The 19,493-nt window shown below is 41.7% G+C and overlaps 1 long non-coding RNA gene across 2 annotated transcripts; it reads right to left on the bottom strand.

Moving 5' to 3' along the window:
* Window positions 1–407: 407 nt before the first annotated feature.
* On the bottom strand, window positions 408–19,152 carry LOC109492000. 2 transcript variants are annotated; one of them, XR_006586366.1, is made up of 3 exons: window positions 19,097–19,152; window positions 14,422–14,506; window positions 408–742 (listed from the first exon to the last, which is right to left on the bottom strand). It is a non-coding gene; the product is annotated as an uncharacterized LOC109492000 (long non-coding RNA). The 2 variants fall into 2 exon arrangements; XR_002736002.2 differs by lacking the exon at window positions 19,097–19,152 and adding an exon at window positions 15,116–15,620.
* Window positions 19,153–19,493: the final 341 nt, after the last annotated feature.

The following is a 19,493-nucleotide window of genomic DNA, read 5'->3' as shown; positions in this document are numbered from 1 at the left end:
GCCTGCCCTATGGACGCTCCCAGCTTCCTCAGGGAACTGGCACCCCATTTGCCAACGAAGAAACTGAAACTCAGAGAGGCAAACTGACTTGACCCAAATCCATTCCTTGGGAGCAGAGCAGAGACTTGACCCTCAGTCTCTTGACTCCCTACTTAGTGTTCTTCCCACAAGTATGAATTAAAACAGAATGAAACTAGAAAAGTAAAAAATAATTCCTGGCTGTGTCAAAGAATGAAAGAATTCCTAGTCTACATTAAAACTCAGGAGAAAAAAAAAAAGATATAATTTGGGGATATATTTTCAGCTTTATAAAATCCTCCCACCCCCGCCTCTGAGTAGGAAAGTGGGTAAAAACAGAATCTGGGGTGAGAAGTCATCTGATTCATCCATGATGTGGTGGAGAAGAATCTGTAAGCAAACACCCTGCATTTATTTCAAGTACTGTGTCTCATTCTGCCAGCCTTGGCAGCCAGCCCACTGCGTTTGCTTCAGGGGCCCTTCTTTGCAGACATGGTCAGAGCGCTATTTTGGGATGATAAAAGTGGCCTAAAACACGTGGCCGTTAAGCTGGAATTTAAAAGGACAGACACGTTCAAAGGACAGATGAAGCCATCTGGCTGCCATTGTATGCTGGGGTTTAAGCATCCAGATGTGCGTCTGGGCCTCGCCTGGCACAGCACAGCCTTATCCGTGGAACATCATCCCTGTGTCCTGGCCCGTTCCAGGAAGCAGCTGAAGTCGCCTGCAAGAGAAAGCACGTGGTCTCAGAGGTGAACCAGGGACAGCCTCTGAGGTGCCAGGGATTTCTCCGAGCAGCCAAATGTACACTGACAGACAGGTCTGTGTGCGCTAGAGAAGCTGGTTCCACAGCTCAGATGAACGACTCATTGCAGAATTCACCCACCAGGGGAAGTGAGTTAATGACTGGGGCGTTTCACCTTCTGCCTAGATGCGTCATAAAATCAGCTTGTAAAGCCTGGCTCTGAGAACACATTTGCTCACCCAGTGTGGTTCTGTGGGGCTACAAAACACTTCCAAGAGGGAAAGCTCACAGAGAAGAAAGTTCTTAGGATTTCTCTGTGCTAGGAACAGGGCCAGTGGCCTGAGCCTGACAGCTGGCCCAGGCGTGGTCAAATCTGCTAACAAGAAGCCCAAAGCTGCCTACAGCATCTGCTCCACATCTGGGACGTGTGACTCATCAGCCACTCTCTCCCGCAGCCCTACATTCTCATACAGGCCTGAGCAGGCAGGCCCCCCCACCCCCCACCAGTGCTGCCGTGCTGAGGCCCCAGTGCTCAGACTTGTTCCTCCACCTGAGGGCCCATCAGGCTTTGTCCTTATCTCCAACACTGCCTTCCCCTGTGACTTGGCCTGGTCGACTAGCCCCAGGTCCAGGGCAAACTGTGCCCAGACTGTCTCAGACTCAGCCCTGGCTATCATAACAGGCTCCCAGGCTGAGTCCTGGCCCTTTAAATTTAGCAGACCCATACCCCACCATACCCAGCTGGCCCACCAGAGTGAGCCACAAGCTGCACCTGTTCCAGGCCAATCCTGTTTACCCTGGACCTACTATTTTTGCTCTCACCTCCCCAGTTCTCAGATTCCTGGCTCTATATCTCAGCTGCCATAGCTGCTTCTGGCCCCTTCACTTTGATGACCCTTTGGACTTCCCTTTTTAGACCACAGCTTCTCACATGTTTCTGACTCTGCAGTGCTGGCTTCCTTCCTAGTCTCAGGTGAAGACTCCATGATTCAGCCCCAGCCCCTGGGTACTCTTTCAGCCGGGATCATTCCCAGGACAGGCAGAGGGTGAGGATTTGTCCCTATGGTCCCTGCCTGCTTCTGACCCTCAGCCTGACTTTGCTCTCTAATTCCAGCAGCTGGGGGTTCCCTGATCAAGCCCCTGGGCCCCGATTCCTGGAATCCCTCCATCACTTAGGACAGCTCTGCCCCGGGCTCAGTTTCTGATTTCATGCTGGCCTTGCCCGGGTTATACCAGGCCCACTCCCACCCCCCACTGTCTCATTGCAGTCAGAGTGGGAAGGTTCTCAGGCCTCTCAGAGAGTGGAGGTCTGAGAGAAGAGGGCAACACTGCCTCAGGCAGAGCCCTGACAGGGCACAGAGACTGGAGAGAGTCTCACACCTGTCTGCGAGCATTTCTGTCTACAGGTTTGGGGTTACTTACGAGGAGAAACATAATGAGGCACAAGAAGGCAAGGCACTTGCCATCTCAAGGCTTGCTTCCTACTCTCTAAGTTATGTGGGGGAGCGTGTTGTTTCAGATATCTCAAACAAGCATCCAGTTCTAAGTCCCTGGAAGTTAAGAGTGGCCCCATAGGTTCAGACCCTTTTCTTTGTCAGACTCCAGGTCTGAATTGAGCAACATGTCTGTCATGGATGTTCTCCACCAACGAATGTGTGAATCCTGGGTTGCCCTACTCCCAACCTCTCCATTCCCTCCACTCCAGAAGATGCAGAGACAAGAGCCAGAGCCAGCCCCTGTTCCTCTTTTCCCCCTCTCCAGACCCTCATCATTCCCTTCCCTAGAGGCCTAGCGACCCGAAGACCAAAAGCTCAGCTGGCCATTTCGTTTTCTGTAAGCCAGCATTCCTTTATGAGCATGAACTGTGATGGGACAGTGAGGAGCAAGATTCTGCCCCTTACTGGTGATGTGACCCTAAACAAGCAATTTAACTTCTCTATGCCTGTTTCCCCATCTTTAAAACTGGGATACTGACAGCCTCTCCCTCACTGCATTGTCATGAGGATTATTGGAGTCCATTCATGGAAGAGTAGTACCTCTTATGTAATAAATGGTGATGCTACAAGCTCTTATTTATTGTTCACTCTATGTCCGATCTTATTCTAAATACTTAATATCCAATAATTCATTTTCCCTAAGCACCGTAAAACAGGAATGGGAGGATTATTCCATAATTCTAATGTACATTATTGTTAATTAAACATTATTAATAGTAATAAAATACATTTTATTTAATATTAATTTAAAATATTGTTAATTAAACATTGTGTCCATCAGCAGGAATTAAAATGCATTATCAAACTCATCACAATTCCTGTTACCCCAAAGAATCAAATTGTTTCTGTTTTTTAGTCTCTCTTTACTGGCCTTGGTAAGTTTTATGGATAAAAAATATTCATACCTGATCAAAAAATAAACAAAGTTTTAAAAAAAGAGAATTTAGTGGGGGTGCCTGGGTGTCTCTGTTAAGCGTCCAACTTTGACCCAGGTCATGATTCCGTGGTCCATGAGTTCAAGCCCTGCATCAGTGCTGAAGGCTTGGAGCCTGCTTCAGATTCTGTGTCTCCCTCTCTCTCCACCCCTCCCCTGCTCATGCTCTGTCTCTCTCACTCTCAGAAATGAATGAATGTTAAAAATTTTTCTTTTTAATAAAAAAAATAAAAATAAAAAGAGACTTTAGAGAATCTCCCCATCTGAATACAAACCCAGTGTGGAAAGATGAAGAAAATGAACGCTTAGAGAACAGAGACTCCAGTAGGACCCTGATATAGACACAAGCCCGTGTCGTAGTATAAACACAATTCTGTGTGTATCTTTGATTTACCTGGCTTATAATTTAATAAATTATATTAAATAATATATTAATTATTGTATAGTCTTTGAAGTTATCATTTCAGTGACTGCAGAATAACCCATTTAGTTAATTACCATAATTGAACTGACCTCATTACTGCATATTGACAAGTTTTTTTACTATTAAAAATAATCCTGTAGTAGGGATACCTGGGTGACTCAGTCAGTTGAGCGATCAACCTGGGCTCAGGTCATGATCTCACGGTTCATGGGTTCAAGCCTGGCTTGGGGCTCCCTACTGTCAGCACAGAGCAGGCTTTAGATCTTCTGTCTCCCTCTCGCTGCCCCTCCCCCACTTGTGCTCTCTCTCAAAACTAAATTAAAAAGCCATTTAAATAAATAAATAATTCTGTAGTAAACATCTTGGCACAAGGTACTTTTTCTTTCTTTTAGATTGTTTCTTAGGCTAATTCTCAGAATTATTATGGGGTTATGGGGGGTTGTGGGGCCAAAGAGGCAGACTGAGGCTATTTAAAACTAGAATTGCTTCCATCATCTCATGCGTGCCCACTCAGTTAGTGGAGGATTGCATGGGAGGGATGGAACACTCCTGGGGAAAGCAGGAAGAAGGAGATAGGAATTAGCGTCTGCTGTTAAACGCCAGGCATCATGCTGGCTTCAAAGTGAATCTTTGATGTGCTGCAATCCGACCTGCCCAGACTTTCCTCACTGATGTTGTTTTGGGTGCTTATGAAGACAACCGCCAAGCAGTACATTAGAAGTTTTGTTCATTCAATCTCATTTAATCCTTGCAACCATGCTCTGAGGAAGATCTTATCATTGCCATTTTACAGAAGGGAAAACGGGAACTCAGGGAGATTAAGCCAAGTTTGCACAGCTAACGAATGGAAGAATCTGGGTCCAAGTTTATGCTCTTTCTGCTCTGCCACTCTGTGCTCCAGCCTTCCTCCACCCACCCCACCCCTCAGCCCTGTATTTACAGATGGGATTTTTCACTCTGCACTGTATGGATGGAGAAAATGCTGGAGATGGAGGCAGGAGGACTGCAAGCTGCCAGACTGCTCTGAAAAGGACTGTATCCTCCTGACACTCTGTCCACAAACTATTTCCCGTTCTCTTCTTGCTGGTGAAAAGTATAATATTAAAGGACACACCCATTGTTCCAAAGAGAGGGTTTCCTGTAAACAGACCACCTATCAAAGATGCAGACTTATCAAATATCTTTTGAGACTAAGTATCTCTCAGAACAGGTGTTTCTGAACCCAGAGCACACAAAGCGGGCCTATCCTTATGTTAAAATCATTCTCCCATGGAATTATTTGATCTGGCCCAGCATTTATAAACTTTGCACACATTTTAATATCTCAATTAAATCATCTAACCTCAGGGGTGCCTGGCTGGCTCAGATGGTAGAGCATACAACTCTTAATCTTGAGGTTGCAAGTTCAAGCCCCATGTTGGGTGTGAAGATTGCTTAAACATAAAATCTTTAAATTTTTTTTTTCAACGTTTATTTATTTTTTTGGGACAGAGAGAGACAGAGCATGAACGGGGGAGGGGCAGAGAGAGAGGGAGACACAGAATGGGAAACAGGCTCCAGGCTCTGAGCCATCAGCCCAGAGCCTGACGCGGGGCTCGAACTCCCGGACCGCGAGATCGTGACCTGGCTGAAGTCGGATGCTTAACCGACTGCGCCACCCAGGCGCCCCAAACATAAAATCTTTAAAAAATTAAAAATAAAAAAAATAAATCATCTAACCCCAGTCTATATTCATTCTAGTCTTTTTTTCCCTACCAAGGAAGACCTGCATTATTTTTCCTTCATATTTTGAAATACTGTCTCTCACATACTGAATACTGTCATGAACACATGGGGATTTGTAAAATTCCAGATGTTGTTCCATGTTGCATCTGGGTCAGGGATACCCTGGCTATCTCAGGGCTACCAAGGAACAAGCTACAGCTAGCGAGGGTTATGGAAAGACAGGGGCTGGCACCTGCACAGTCAAGAAGACCAGATTTAGTGAAATGAATAGGTTAGAAGCCACTGCTGGGTGTGGCGAGAGAGATCATCTCAATAGTTCCAGGAGCTAAGTTTTGCAGTACACTGAGCGTGACCGTGTATTCATCAGGCCTCCTTCAGATGCAAGTGTGGAAATCTGACTGGCTCAAGCAGAGGGAAAATGCATTGGCCCCTAGCTGAAAATGCTAAGGGTAGTCATCAAGTGTAACTGGATCCAAGTGTGTCATCACATTTTTAAGAAGTGATGCATCACTTAATGGTGTCATAGGGAATTTGTCCCCATCTCTCTGCTCTGCTTTCCTCTCTCCAGAGTGATGACAAGAGGACCACCAGTAGCTCCAAGCTTCTTTTCCACAGAAATTCCAGTGGAAATAGAGTACCTATTTCCTAATTGTTCCATCAAAAAGTCCCAGGGCTGTCAATTGGCCTGAGTTGGCTCATGTGCTGAGCATTTCATCTTGCCCTTCAAATCTACTCTCCACCTTTCTCCCTGTTCTGTAGCTGAGAGGCTGGCCTGTGTGGATGCATCAATAGCTTCTTTCCCCTCCTCTTTCCTTTGGGGATTGTCAGTAGGAAGACAGCAGGAGACTGGGGGAAGAGGAAAGAATGAGATGAGATATTCATTACCCCCAGTTCCCTTGGCAAGAGTCTGTGTCGATTAGCTATGTCTCATGGTCAATAGTCATGGGTCCTGCCTCAATTCTCTCTACTCATCTCTCTCTCTCTCTTTGAGTTTGAGTAATGGCTCTCAGTCTTGCCTCTACAACCCATGTGTGGTAACAATGCCCCGCTATGAGTAACCCCAGGAACTGTACTTTCACTTAGGGTTTTCTTTACTCTGCCCACATCTCTGTGGGAAGCTTATTTGATAACCCAATTTGAGAGTTTCATCTGTTTCCAGGACTCTAATACAGCTAACATGCCCAGCCGTATATCAAATCCATGTTTCTCGTTGGACAGGCCTGAGTCACATGCCTACCTGTGAACCAAAGATCTGAAATCACCTGCATTCACACCACAGAGACTGAGGAGGGGTAGTCCCCCAAAGGGACAGGCGAGAACAACCTGTGATCACTTTTAGCAAAGTGGGTAAAAAGGAATTCTACTCGTTAGCAAGTGTTAAGGCTACCCCAGTTTCTTCAGAAGCAGAACGCACATATAAATAAGGATGAGTTTCAGAGAGTAAATGCATGCTGAAATAGCAATAAGCATGCCTTTCTTCCACATATACTCAAACCAATGCCTCCAAAAGACCTGGCCACTCATTTTCTGAGCTCTGGGCCTGTTGACAACTCTCTTCTGAAACAAATTGAAATTTCTATCATTGATTCATTTTGAAATGTCATAAAACAGCATAGGCCTTGGCTGGCTGAGCAATAAAGCAGGTCCTCTTGGCAGCTTAAATGAGCTGCCCCTGACAGCAGGACAGGGGACAAGGCATTAAACATTGCCAAGAATGGGCAATTTGGAAGCTGCCTAGTGACAGAAATGACAAGGCCAAAATCACAACCACTTTGAAAAAAATGGTATCTGTTGAAGGATAAGCATAAAGCGAGACAGTAGCAACCTCATCACAGAGCTGTAAATGCTTACATGAACATGTAACCAGACAACCCATGAAACCCCTATATCTTAGCAGGGAATTGTTTTTATATTGGTTAACCCCCATTATAAAGACTGGCTCTGCCATAGATGAGTCGCCTTACAGGTAAAACCATGGACCACTACCCCAGTGAAACTCAGTCCTTAACCACAACCCAGAAAACTACTAGTACAGATGTTAGTTACCTCATGCCCCAACTCCATGTTTTGATGGAGACTCCACTGTGCTTTTTCAATGGGCAAGTTGACATTTATTGAAATGTGAAGGATATTTGGCTTTCCTGGTCAGTTTTCTCAATAAAACCCCAGATGCTGCTTTGGTTGGAGTTCAGGAAGATGCATTTTCCAGGAAGACAGGCCTCCTGAGCCAGTTGTGTGCCTCTCCTAGTCCCACTAATAATTCCTTTGTGATACTATTCTGTCACAGTTCTCTACATCTATAAGGACACTTGGATATCAGCTCTCTGGGGGAAAGGGGATCTAAAGAATCAATTTGTTTCAATGCCTCTGGAGTCCAGTAAATGAAGAGTTTGGGGCCCAGAGAGAGAAGAATCAAAAGGCTCTAGCCAGTGGAATCCCTTAGCCACACTTGGGCCCTATGGGTATTATGGAAACATCATGGCATTAGAAGAAAACAGACCGGAGGCACCTGGGTGGCTCAGTCGGTTAAGCATCTGACTTCAGCTCAGATCATGATCTCATGGTTTAGGAGTTGGAGCTCTGTGTTGGTCTCTGTACTGACAGCTTGGAGCCTAGAGCCTGCCTCAGATTCTGTGTCTCCCTCTCTCTCTGCCCCTCTCCTGCTCTCTCTCTTTCTCTCTCTCTCTCTCTCTCTCTCTCTCTCTCTCAATTGAACACTAAAAAAAATTGAGAAGTTGTAAAATGCTAAAATATCTTATGAATATTGGGATTCCCTTAGGAGGGAGCAAGCTGATACCTGGAAAGAGGAAGGCACCTATGCTGATGGAAGTAGGAGGAGGGGAAAATATGCACAACACTGGGAGCTCTTCAGAGAATATGTGAGTTTAAAGGAGGAGATAGCAAGGGAACTAAGTACATGACAAGTAGATCCATAAGGGAAGCCCTAGAAAGCCATCAACAGTAAGTTGATAAGCAAGTGGAGTGGTGTCCACTGGGATAAGCAGATTAACTCAAAACCTGCCGAAGGCACAGAGTTCTCAGAAAATGGAGTTGAAGTAATGAATGAATGTTAATGATGTCTGGAAGACAAGGACTATAGAATACTGGTTAAAAAAAAAATACAGGTGTTGGGGGTGCCTGGGTGGCTCAGCCAGCTCTTGATTTCAGCTCAGGTAGTTATCTCACGGTTTGTGAGATCAAGCCCCATGTTGGGCTCCATGTTGGACTGCTGGACATAAGCCTCTTGGGATTTTCTCTTTCCCTGTCTCTCTGCACCTCCCCCACTCGTTCTCTCTCTCTCTCTCTCTCTCTCTCTCTCTCTCTCTCAAAATAAATAAAATAACTATTTTAAAAAACACCTCCTTTAAACCTCACAACCTCCACCAACTATTACCAACTGCTTCTCAAACCCTCGACAGAAAAACTTCCTGATAGAGTTATCTCTGTATGCTGTCTCCACTCCTTCATCTCACAATCTCTGGCCATCCACTCCAATCACATTTCTGGCCCCACCACTTTCCAGAGACTGTGCTTTTTCAGAATTATCAATGATTCCCACATTGCCAATCCAGTGATCATTTCTTGGTCCTCATCTTACTTGATGTCACACAGTATTTGACCCACCTAACTACCTAAAATGGGTATCTCTAACTAGCAAGAGCAAACAGAACACTCTTGATTTATTCTTCACCCTAAGCAAATAACCAGCCAACAAAACAAACAAAAAAAGACCTGCTACTACTCTTTCTTTTGTCTCAGGAAAGACTATCCAGATATTCAAGCCCCCCCCCCCAAAAAATGTAAGCTATTTTTGGGTCCTCTCTACTATTCCCTACATAAATCCATCAGCAAGCCCTATCCATTCTGTGTCTAAGATACACCTCCAAAGTCTATTCTTCTCTCCATCACTATTGCCCCACTAGTCCAAGCCATTGACATCTCATCTGGACTTTAGAGAAAGCCTCACCACTTTCCCTGTCTTCTACTTGTGCCTGTCTATGATCCATTCTTCATCAGCTGCCAAAGTGAACTTTTTAAAATGTACCTCCCATGCTTGAAACCCTCCACTAAAATTTCATTTCATTAAGAAAGTTCTATACTCCTTATCTATTTACAAAGCCCTATGTGATCTGACCCTTGTCCACCTTTCTGATTCCACTTGATACTAATATGTCAGCCACACTGACCTTATTTCCATCCTTGAAATATCCATCTCATTCATACCTTGTTGTGCAGCAAATGTTAAGGATTTATTGCATAATGCAACTATGCTTAGAGCAGATGTTAGTGGGCAGTGATGTAGGTTGTATATCCAGTTTACCACTCTAGATCAGAAAATGCCTCCGATCATAAAGAAAGAATGATACTACATATTGATAAAGGAGTCAATTCATCAAGAAGATATAACAGATATAAACCCATACATACCCAACAGAATCCTAAAATATTATGAAGCAAAACCGAAAGAATTAAAGGGAGAAGTAGACAGTTCTACAATAATAGTTGGAGACTTCACACCCCGCTTTCAATAATGGATAGAACAGGGGCACCTGTGTGGCTCAGTTGGTTAAGCGTCCGACTTGGGCTCAGGTCACGATCTCGCAGTTTGTGAGTTCAAGCCCCGCATTGGGCTCTGTGCTGACAGCTCAGAGCCTGGAACCTGCTTTGGATTCTGTGTCTCCCTCTCTTTCACCCCCTTCCCTGTTTGCTCTCTGTCTCTGTCTCTCTCTCTCTCTCAAAAATAAATAATAAAAAAAATTTTTTTTAAAATAATGGATAGAACAATTAGAAGACCAACAAGGAAATAGAGGACTTGAACACCATAAACCCACTAGACCTAACAGACATATGTAGAACACTTCACCCAATAACAGTAGAAAACACATGTTCTCAAATACACATGGAACATTTTCCAGGATACACCATTTTCCAGAATACACCATTTGTGCTAGGCCACAAAACAAGCCTCAATAAATTTAAAAGAATTTAAATCATAAAATATCTTCTTCAACCACCATGGAATGAAACTAGAAGTAAATAACAGAAGCTAGTCTGGAGAATTCACAAATACATGGAAATGAAATATGCTTTAAGAATCAATGGGTCAAAGAAGAAGTTCCTGGCAAAATTTAGAAAATTCTGTCTCACCTAGTAACCCAGTAATTATAGTATCTACTTACTACCTTAATATCCTAGAGGAAGCAGTTGTATGATGTTGAGGCAATGCTATGAATCCCTCTATAAATCAGCTTTTGCTGCATGACAAACCACCACAAGACTGTCATGCAACAACAAGCATTTATTCTCATGTTCACAGGCCTTCAGATTGGCTGAGACAGGCTACGTTAGGCTGTATATTTGCAAGATAACCAGGATAGTCTGGCTAAAGGAGCAACAGCTACCAGGGGGCATTTTCTTCTCATGGCAAAGGACAAAAGTTCCCAGAGCAATGTAAGGATGCACACAATTCCTCTTAAGACCTAGGCTCACATGTTGTATGTTATCACTTCTGCCCATATACCTTTTGCTTTAGCCCAAGCAAACCATACAGCCAAGTCTGACATCAATGAGAAATAGAAGAATACTTGCCCCTACCGTAAGGGTTGGGAGGGAGGTAACGAAAATTCACTGAATAACAATCTACTCTTCCACAGCCTCCTTTGGAGAAGAGCTTTAAAAAAAGGTGCTGTTAAAATAATACAAAAACAGGGAGGGGGGACAACACACAAGAGACTCTGAAATATAGAGATCAAACAGAGGGTTGCTGGAGAGTTTGTGGGAGGGGAGATGGGCCAAATGGGTAAGGGGCATTTAGGAATCTACTCCTGAAATCATTGTTGCACTATATGCTAACTAACTTGGATGTAAATTTAAAAATAATTAATTAATTAATTTAAAACTATGTTGTTATTACTGCTTATGGATAATGAGCAATAATGTCTTCTTACTAACCACATTGGATGTATTATGAATGAATAATACTCATATTCTTGCTATATGTGTTACTGCTAAAAGCCATACAGAAATATTAACTTCTTCAAAGCAATTTTTACCCAGATTCAGTCAACAAGCATTGACTTACTACTTTATTCTTAGCTGAGCGGCATTATCACCTCAAGAAGAACTTTTACTTCAACACAATTTCTTTTCTAGTACTGAATGAGAACTTTTTAAGATGCCCATGTGATATATCAAAGCACTAAAAGTGAATCTGACACTATCAATAAGAACAGAATTAATATACCTTTTTTGAAAATCTTCCTAAAAGAAAAATCCTTTTGACATCTGAATTTTTGACTTGTGGAAAACTTCAAGTTTCTGAAGGAATCTTAATGAACGCTATCTCTGCTCAAGTAAAAAATATCCGGTGTACATATGATATAGAACCTAACCTTCCTTGGCCTTGACGACCTTGAAGACCTTGATATGCTGCTAATATTTTCACATGTGAAATAAGTCAATGGTGAATGATGACATTATGCTGGATTCTGCATTGTTCAATTGAGGATACATAGCCTCCATTTATACTATAACCTCCCTTCTAATCAACAACTCTCCCACAAGATTTTCATCCTATTTGTTTGATTTAGATCTTGATGGAAAGACATGTTTATCTTAATTTCATGCCAGAAAATATGAAGTCATGAAAACATACTGAAAAGGATAGACATTTTTTAAACGGGATCTTAAGAGCCAGGCCCAAAGACTGTTGCCAAATTCAATGAAGAATTGTTTGGAGTAAGAACAGAACATTGCTCTGAGATTGAGCCAACTAGAAAGGCTGATACACTATGATATCTCTGGCATGTATAACCTCCCTGCCCTTGAAATGAACTCTGGAGGGAGGCAGCACAGCGAAAGTCAACAATGAGGTGACGAGTGCACCTCCGAGGCACAAAGTATCCAAAACCTCGCTCTGCAAACCAATCTAATTGGGGGAAAGATCCATCTAAATTGGTGAAAAGTCAGAATTCCCATTATCTCCAAACGCAAGGAAAACTTCTGGGTTTAAGATATTGACAAATGTAATCAAAGTTCTTTCCACTCCTTCCAAAATACCATTGAAATAACAAAGACATAAAAAGAAAAACAAATAGCAGTACTAGAAAAATTGAGAGGAATGCAATCACCACCAAAGAAATCTTGATGAATTTCTGAAAGATATGAAGCAGATAGGGTACAAGAACTCGGTGTATATTTTTGTAATGTTTGTTTATTTTGAGAGAGAGAGAGACAGAGACAGTGGGAGAGGGAGAGAGAGAATCCAAGCAGGCCCCACACTGTCAGCACAGAGCCCTACGCAGGGCTCGAAACCACGAATTGCAAGATCATGCCCTGAGCCAAAACCAAGAGTCGAATTCTTATGCAGCTGAGCCATCCAGGCACCCCAACTTGGTATATGTTTTTTAAATTATGTCTATGTATAAATATTTGACTTACTGATCAAACTGATAAAAAGGCAATTAATGTCAGAGTTGAGCACCCAACAGAGGCAGAAGAAGACAGGAATGAAGATTTCCCCCAAAAGAATCATGGGGAAAAAGTCAACATAGCAAGGACATGAAGAAGAGTAGGCTGGGGAAAGCTCAAGATAATAACACTAAAAGACTTAAATTTTAGAATTTTGTCAGTGTCTCATATGCTGGTCATATAGACCCACTGCTCTCATTGTGTGAGGACTGTGAGATTAAAACACTAAGATGTTGTTTGCCTTTCTCACTGTGTTGACATTTGTACTGATGGAACAAAAATAATTGTGGGTAAGCTGCTGATTCCTTAGGCACCTAACTGGTACTAGTAGCCATTTTGTTCTTCATTACCAGACACTCACAGGAAATAAAAATAAATAAATAAATAAATAAATAAAGCCCATCTCATACAATGCCTTTGATGAAGCAGTAAAAAATTATTAATATTATGGAAATGTCAACCCTTGGGTCTAATATTCTGTGTGACAAAATGGGAGGGATATATAAAACACCTCTGTTGAATACCAAAATATAATGGCTGCCTCCAGAAAAAGTACTTGTACAATCATTGGAGTCACAAGCTGACTTAGCTGCTTTTTTTGTGGAACTCCATTATTTCTTGAAACAACAGACAAGCTATAGTAAATCAGACTTAGATGTCTGGCAGAAATTTTCTCAAAAATGAACGAAATGAGTCTGTCAATACAAGGAAAACAGCTGGCAGTATTTGTTGCCAGCGATAACATTCTAGCTTTCAAGAGAACATTAGAATTTTGGAAACCTTGTATATAATGCCATAAGCTTGACATCATCCCCATATAACTTAAGACTTTTTGATGAGATCCGTGGTAATACTATTGAATTATTTTTTGATGTTTTATAATTAAATGCATCAACATGTGAAAGATCTGCGTAATTCAGCAAGTCAATGTTTTCCAAGTGACCAATGTATAATGTTACAAAATTATGCATGGGTAATTAAAAAGTTCAAGGTACAAAACAGACCTCTGGATTGTAATGTAATAGAATACAAAACATTCACTGCTACAGTTCCAGATTCCACATTTGAACCATTCTTTTAAGAAACTTGCACTTGTCGAGTTCTGGGGTAATATCAAATAAGATTGTCCGCATTTATCTAAAAATATCTTTAAAAAAATTTTTTTAACATTTACTTATTTTTGAGAGACAAAGCATGAGCAGGGAAGGGGCAGAGAGAGGGAGACACAGAATCTGAAGCAGGCTGCAGGCTCCGAGCGGTCAGCACAGAGCCCGACTCAGGACTCGAACTCACAAATCTCAAGATCATGACCTAGGCCGAAGTCCAATGCTCAACCAACTGAGCCACCGAGGCACCCCTTATCTAAAAATATCTTAAAATACTCCTCCCTTTCCCAATTACATATCTGTGTGATTTATACAGGATTTTTTTTTATATACTTCAACTAAAACAACATATTTTAATAGATTGACTGTAAAAGCCAATGTGGAAATCCAACTATCTTCTATTAAGGAGCTGTTAAAGAAATTTGTTAAAATGTAAAACAATGCTACTATTCTGAAAATTTTATTTTGGAAAACAGAATAATTTTTCATAAAATGTTATTTACCTTCACATGTAATGAGCTTAGAGACATCTGGCTGGCTCAGTCAGTAGAGTGTATGACTCTTGATTACAGGGTTGTGCCTTCAAACCTAATGTTGGGTGTAGAGATTACTTAAAATAAAATCTTAAAAATATATATATATAATAAACTTATTATTGTTACTTAAAAATAAATATTTCAAAAATGTCTCTAATTTTAATTTCTAACATAGGAGCTATCAATAGATATAACCCTTCCAAGCGAACACTCTTTGGGATCCTCAGTCATTTTTCAAGGTGTAAAGTGGTCCCAACACCAAACTTGGAGGATCAGTGCTGTGTTCTCTCTCATGCCTGCCGTCGATTTCTACCTTCCGGGTTAAAAAAAAGATGGAGGGGTGGAAAACTGAACATTGATAATGTCCTAGCTGCCAAGAAAGTGAGAGGGAGGATGACACATCATAGCAGTGATGTTCCTTAACTGTATCTCCTCATATCTTTCCTGAGTCTAGAGTCCTGAGGAACACAGAGACTCAATGATCCATCAGTAGATTCTGGAAAAGTTGCAGTTGGAGAGTAGGCCTGGGGAAACGGAAAGGTTTCCATACAATCTATTCATATGTGGAACTGCTGGCCTGGCTCCATACAAATTTGAGAAAAAGTGGTGGAGGGAGGGGCATTAAATAAATAACCTATAAAGAAAAGGAAAAAAAAATCACCTGAATATCCGTTTATGACTCTCCATCCTTAAGCAAACATCCTAGGAGGTTGTATAGTGTGGCAGTCACTTCCTTCCTTTAAGAATTGTAAGGTCAGGCCTGGCTATAAAGATGAGGTATGGTGATATGCAGGGTTTGGAGGCACAGGCAGGGGTGCCTGGGTCGCTCAGTTAGTTAAGCATCAGACTCCAGCTCAGGTCATGGTTTCACAGCTCATGGGTTTGAGCCCCGCATCCGGCTGTCCGCCTTCCAGCTTCAGATCCTCTGTCCCCCTCTCTCTCTGCCCCTCTTTTGCTCACTTTCTCTCTCAACAATAAATAAACACTTGAAGGCATAGGCAAACTCTCAGTACAAGCACTCAGATTCTCACAGACAGTTATGGTTAAGCATTTAGTCATCTATTTATTCAGCAAAAATTAAATGTATTAACCAAGACTTCATGCATTGTGGACCAGGAAAAGGTTGGTATGGATTTTTTAAAAGTTTAGATATATATGGATCTGCTACAAGATACACTGTCCTTCATCTACTGCAAATTTTCTTTTCCTTTTAGAAGTGACTTGTTATTCTCAGTCTAGTGAACAAATTATTACTAGGTCGGTGATAAGGTAAAGCATTTCAGTAAGTTAATAATGCTCAATAATTCCAAAAACACATAAATCACTCTACTAAAATTTTCAGTGAAATGACTTCACTTACTGAATATCCAACATAGTTCCTTTGATGAGCGATAAAATTAACTATTTTCTCCATTTCAATTCTGGTGTGACTGAACTCGAAATTTTAAAAAGCACATTATTGATAGAGGCTCCTGGGTGGCTCAGTTGATTAAGCGTTTGACTTCAGATCGGTCATGATCTCACGGTGGTGAGTTCAAGCCCCTACATCTGGCTCTCTGCTATCAGTTGGAGCCCGCTTGGCATCCTCTGTCTCCCTTTCTCTGCCCCTTCCCCCACCCTAAAATAAATAAACATTAAAAAATAACGTTTCTGTTTTTTTTAACGTTTATTTATTTTTGAGAGACAGAGCATGAGCATGGGAGGGGCAGAAAGACAGGGAGACACAGAATCTGAAGCAGGCTCCAGGCTCTGAGCTATCAGCACAGAGCCCAATGGGGGCTCAAACTCACAAACTGCAAGATCATGACCTGAGCCAAAGTCCAACACTCAATCGACTGAGTCACCCAGGCGCCCCAACATTAAAAAAATTTTAAAGCACATTATTGATAGAGTTGTTAAGTCCTAGGAAAACTAGAAAAATGGCTAATGGCCCTCACTGATAACACACTATCTTAGTTTCTTACACAATTTCTCCCTATTTCTCATTTTTATATTTGGTAACTAGGAGTTAGGGTTTGAGAACACCTGGCCCTGGTCTGCAATCTTTGAAATTCCCACCTCCCTAAAGTGATTCATCAGTTATACAGCAGCCAGGGATAAAAAATATTAGAGATATGAAATGCAAATGCTTCTCAATTCCTATGGTAATCCCAGCAAAGTAAGACTCCATATGTGTTTATGAGAGAAAAAGAGGCAGAGGGACATGATTAGAAGGTGAATGAAGGGCGGTATTATGTCCATCTCAGTGCTGATAACTGCCACTATCATTTTGGGGCTGATACCTGCCACTATCATTTGGGGGAGACACCACACAGCATGTCACAGATCCTAGTATCTTCCTCACTAATGTATTTCTTTCTTCTTCTTCTTCTTCTCCTTTTTTTTTTTAGGATTTTATTTTTAAGTAATCTCTACACCCAACATGGGACTCGAACTCATGACCCTGAGATCAAGAGTCACATGCTTTACCAACTGATCCAGGCTTGCACCTGCTAATGTATTTCTTAATACTTCAGGGGAGGAAATCCCAACTGGGACTACTTCAGGAGATATGAAGAAGGTGCCACAAACTGAGTAGGAAAAACTCACTTTTCTGTGTCTCCTCTCTTACACCACTACCACCCTCACAACACTTCTGATGCCAGATGTGAGGGGTTATTCCCACAACAAGCAAGTCTGTGACAGTAGCTGGGTGTCTTACACTTTAACTCAATTCTAATACTATCTGCTTAACTCAATTCTGATACTATCTACTTGGATATAGTATCAGATCCCACAGGTTAAGGGCTCAGTCCCACATGACTGTCCCCCACTTCAGATGACAATCATAAGTAGTAGGTCCCCCAAGTTACCCACAACTTCTGTCTACTTGACTAGAAATCATACATTCCCATGGTTTCCTCCCCCTTGGATTTAATTATTTACTAGAACAGCTTACAGAACTCAGGGAAACATGTTTACCACTTTATGATAAAGGATACAGATGGACAGTCAGATGAAGAGGCACATAGGGCAGGGTCTGAGAGGGTCCAGGGCACAGGAGCTTCTGTCCTTGTAGATCACCTTCACAGTACATAGATGTGTTTGCCAACCTAGAAGCTCTCTGAACCGTTCCTTTTGCATTTTTATGGAGGCTTTATTACATAGGCATGGCTGATTACATTATTGGCAGTTGGTGATTGAGCTCATTCTCCAGCCCTTCTCCCTTCCCTGGAAGTAGAGGGGTGGGACCAAGCGTCCCACCCCTCTAATCACACCATTGATTCCCTTGGCAACCAGTCCCCTTCCTTAGGTGCTTTCCAAAAGTCACCTCATTAACATAAATTCAGGTGTGGTTGAAAGGGATTTGTTATAGATATCAAGACACCTTTATCACTCTTTGGGGCACTTGGAGTCCTTCCATATATTATGTTAGGGAAGATGTGGTGCCAAATTTCAATGAATGTGCACCATCATAGAGTCTAAAATTTAATTATCCAAGCAAACTATTAGAGTCATTTCCAGCTTTAGCTAACCCACATTAATCCTAGAATAAATATCTGGTAAATGTACCTATATCAATATATTAATCCTGATACAAAACTATATTCTGTTCCTTTTGGCTTAACATCCTTAGAATCTATTCTCACACATATCTCTTGGATTTCTACCAATATGAATTATCAAACTCCTGCATTTATTTTGTACTCTAAGCAATTTCCTCCCAAATCAGAATCTTCATTTGTTCTGCTTGAGCATTCTGAGATCTGACTCTAGTCTAGGTCTAGAATAGGAATAATGGACAGTTGAGGATGGGCCTTGAGGAGAATAAGCATCTCCTTGCAAGGCAACTGCCTCAAATAAGGTGATTTTAGAGTCCAAGAAGGAAGCGGTAGTGTTCTCAGTCATAAGAAGAGAGACTGCAGCTGCTTGCTCAGAAAGACCTGGGCATTTAACTTCATCCAAGTGCAATCCAAGTCTGAGAATCCCACTTGTTCCCAAAGCTCTGATTGTTACATAAACAATTTGGTGGCTCAGTGAACTCAATTTCCTTTAAAATTCTGCAACCACCTGATCACATTTTTAATATAGTTGGTCTTACAGTTATAAGAAATAGGCTTTTTTAGGATTGCCATAAAAGTTCTCTGATTGTGTGAATGCAACCTTAAAGCCTTGATTTTGTCTTTTTCTGTCATTTTTCTAGTGCAGTCATAAGGTATCATCCCACCCCATAGTCCTCAGTGTCATCATTACTACCATAATGGTTAAGTGCAACAATCTGCTTGATCTGGAAGGCAACTACTTCAAGAGGTACTCCTTCCCAAATAACTGTAGGTGATACTTTAATTAATCATGATCCTACTGCATGTTACAAACGATCAGAATCCTGTTTTCCATTGACAAGTAACTGAACATCTGATTCAAGGCCAAGGACATCCACATACATTCCAAGACCCCTAGTAGATGCCATGGTACCCAACCGTACATATACTGTTTTTCCCTATACAACATACCTATGATAAAGTTTAAGTTATAAATGAGGCACGGAGAGACATAACAATAACTAATAATAAAATAGGACAATTATAACAATACACTGTAACGAATGTGGTTTCTTTCTGTATCTCTCTCCCTCTAAATATCTTATTGTTCTGTTACTCACCCTTCTTTGTATGATAACGTGAGGTGATAAAATGCCTACATGGTGAGATGAAGCGAGGTGAAGGATGTAGGCATTATGACTTAACAATAGGCTACTATTGACCTTCTGACAACATCAGAAGGCAGATCTTCTGCCTAAATAATGGTTCTAAATCAATGGAAAACACAAAATGCTCCAGAATGTGAAGACCCAATAATATAAAAATGCTAACTCTCCTACATTTAACCTATAAATTAAGTCTAATCCCAACTGAATCCTAACATTGTTATTTATCGAATCTGAAAAGCTTATTCTAATCTTATTATTGAAAAAAATGCATGGGGTGCCTGGGTGGCTCCGTCAGTTAAGCCTCCAACTCTTGATTTTGGCTCGGGTCGTGATCTCATGGTTCATCAGA

Source organism: Felis catus, chromosome D1 (assembly GCF_018350175.1).
Source record: "Felis catus isolate Fca126 chromosome D1, F.catus_Fca126_mat1.0, whole genome shotgun sequence".
Lineage (NCBI taxonomy): Eukaryota > Metazoa > Chordata > Mammalia > Carnivora > Felidae > Felis > Felis catus.
The sequence above is the reverse complement of the archived record's forward strand: the minus strand, read 5'-3'. Positions and strand labels throughout refer to the sequence as shown.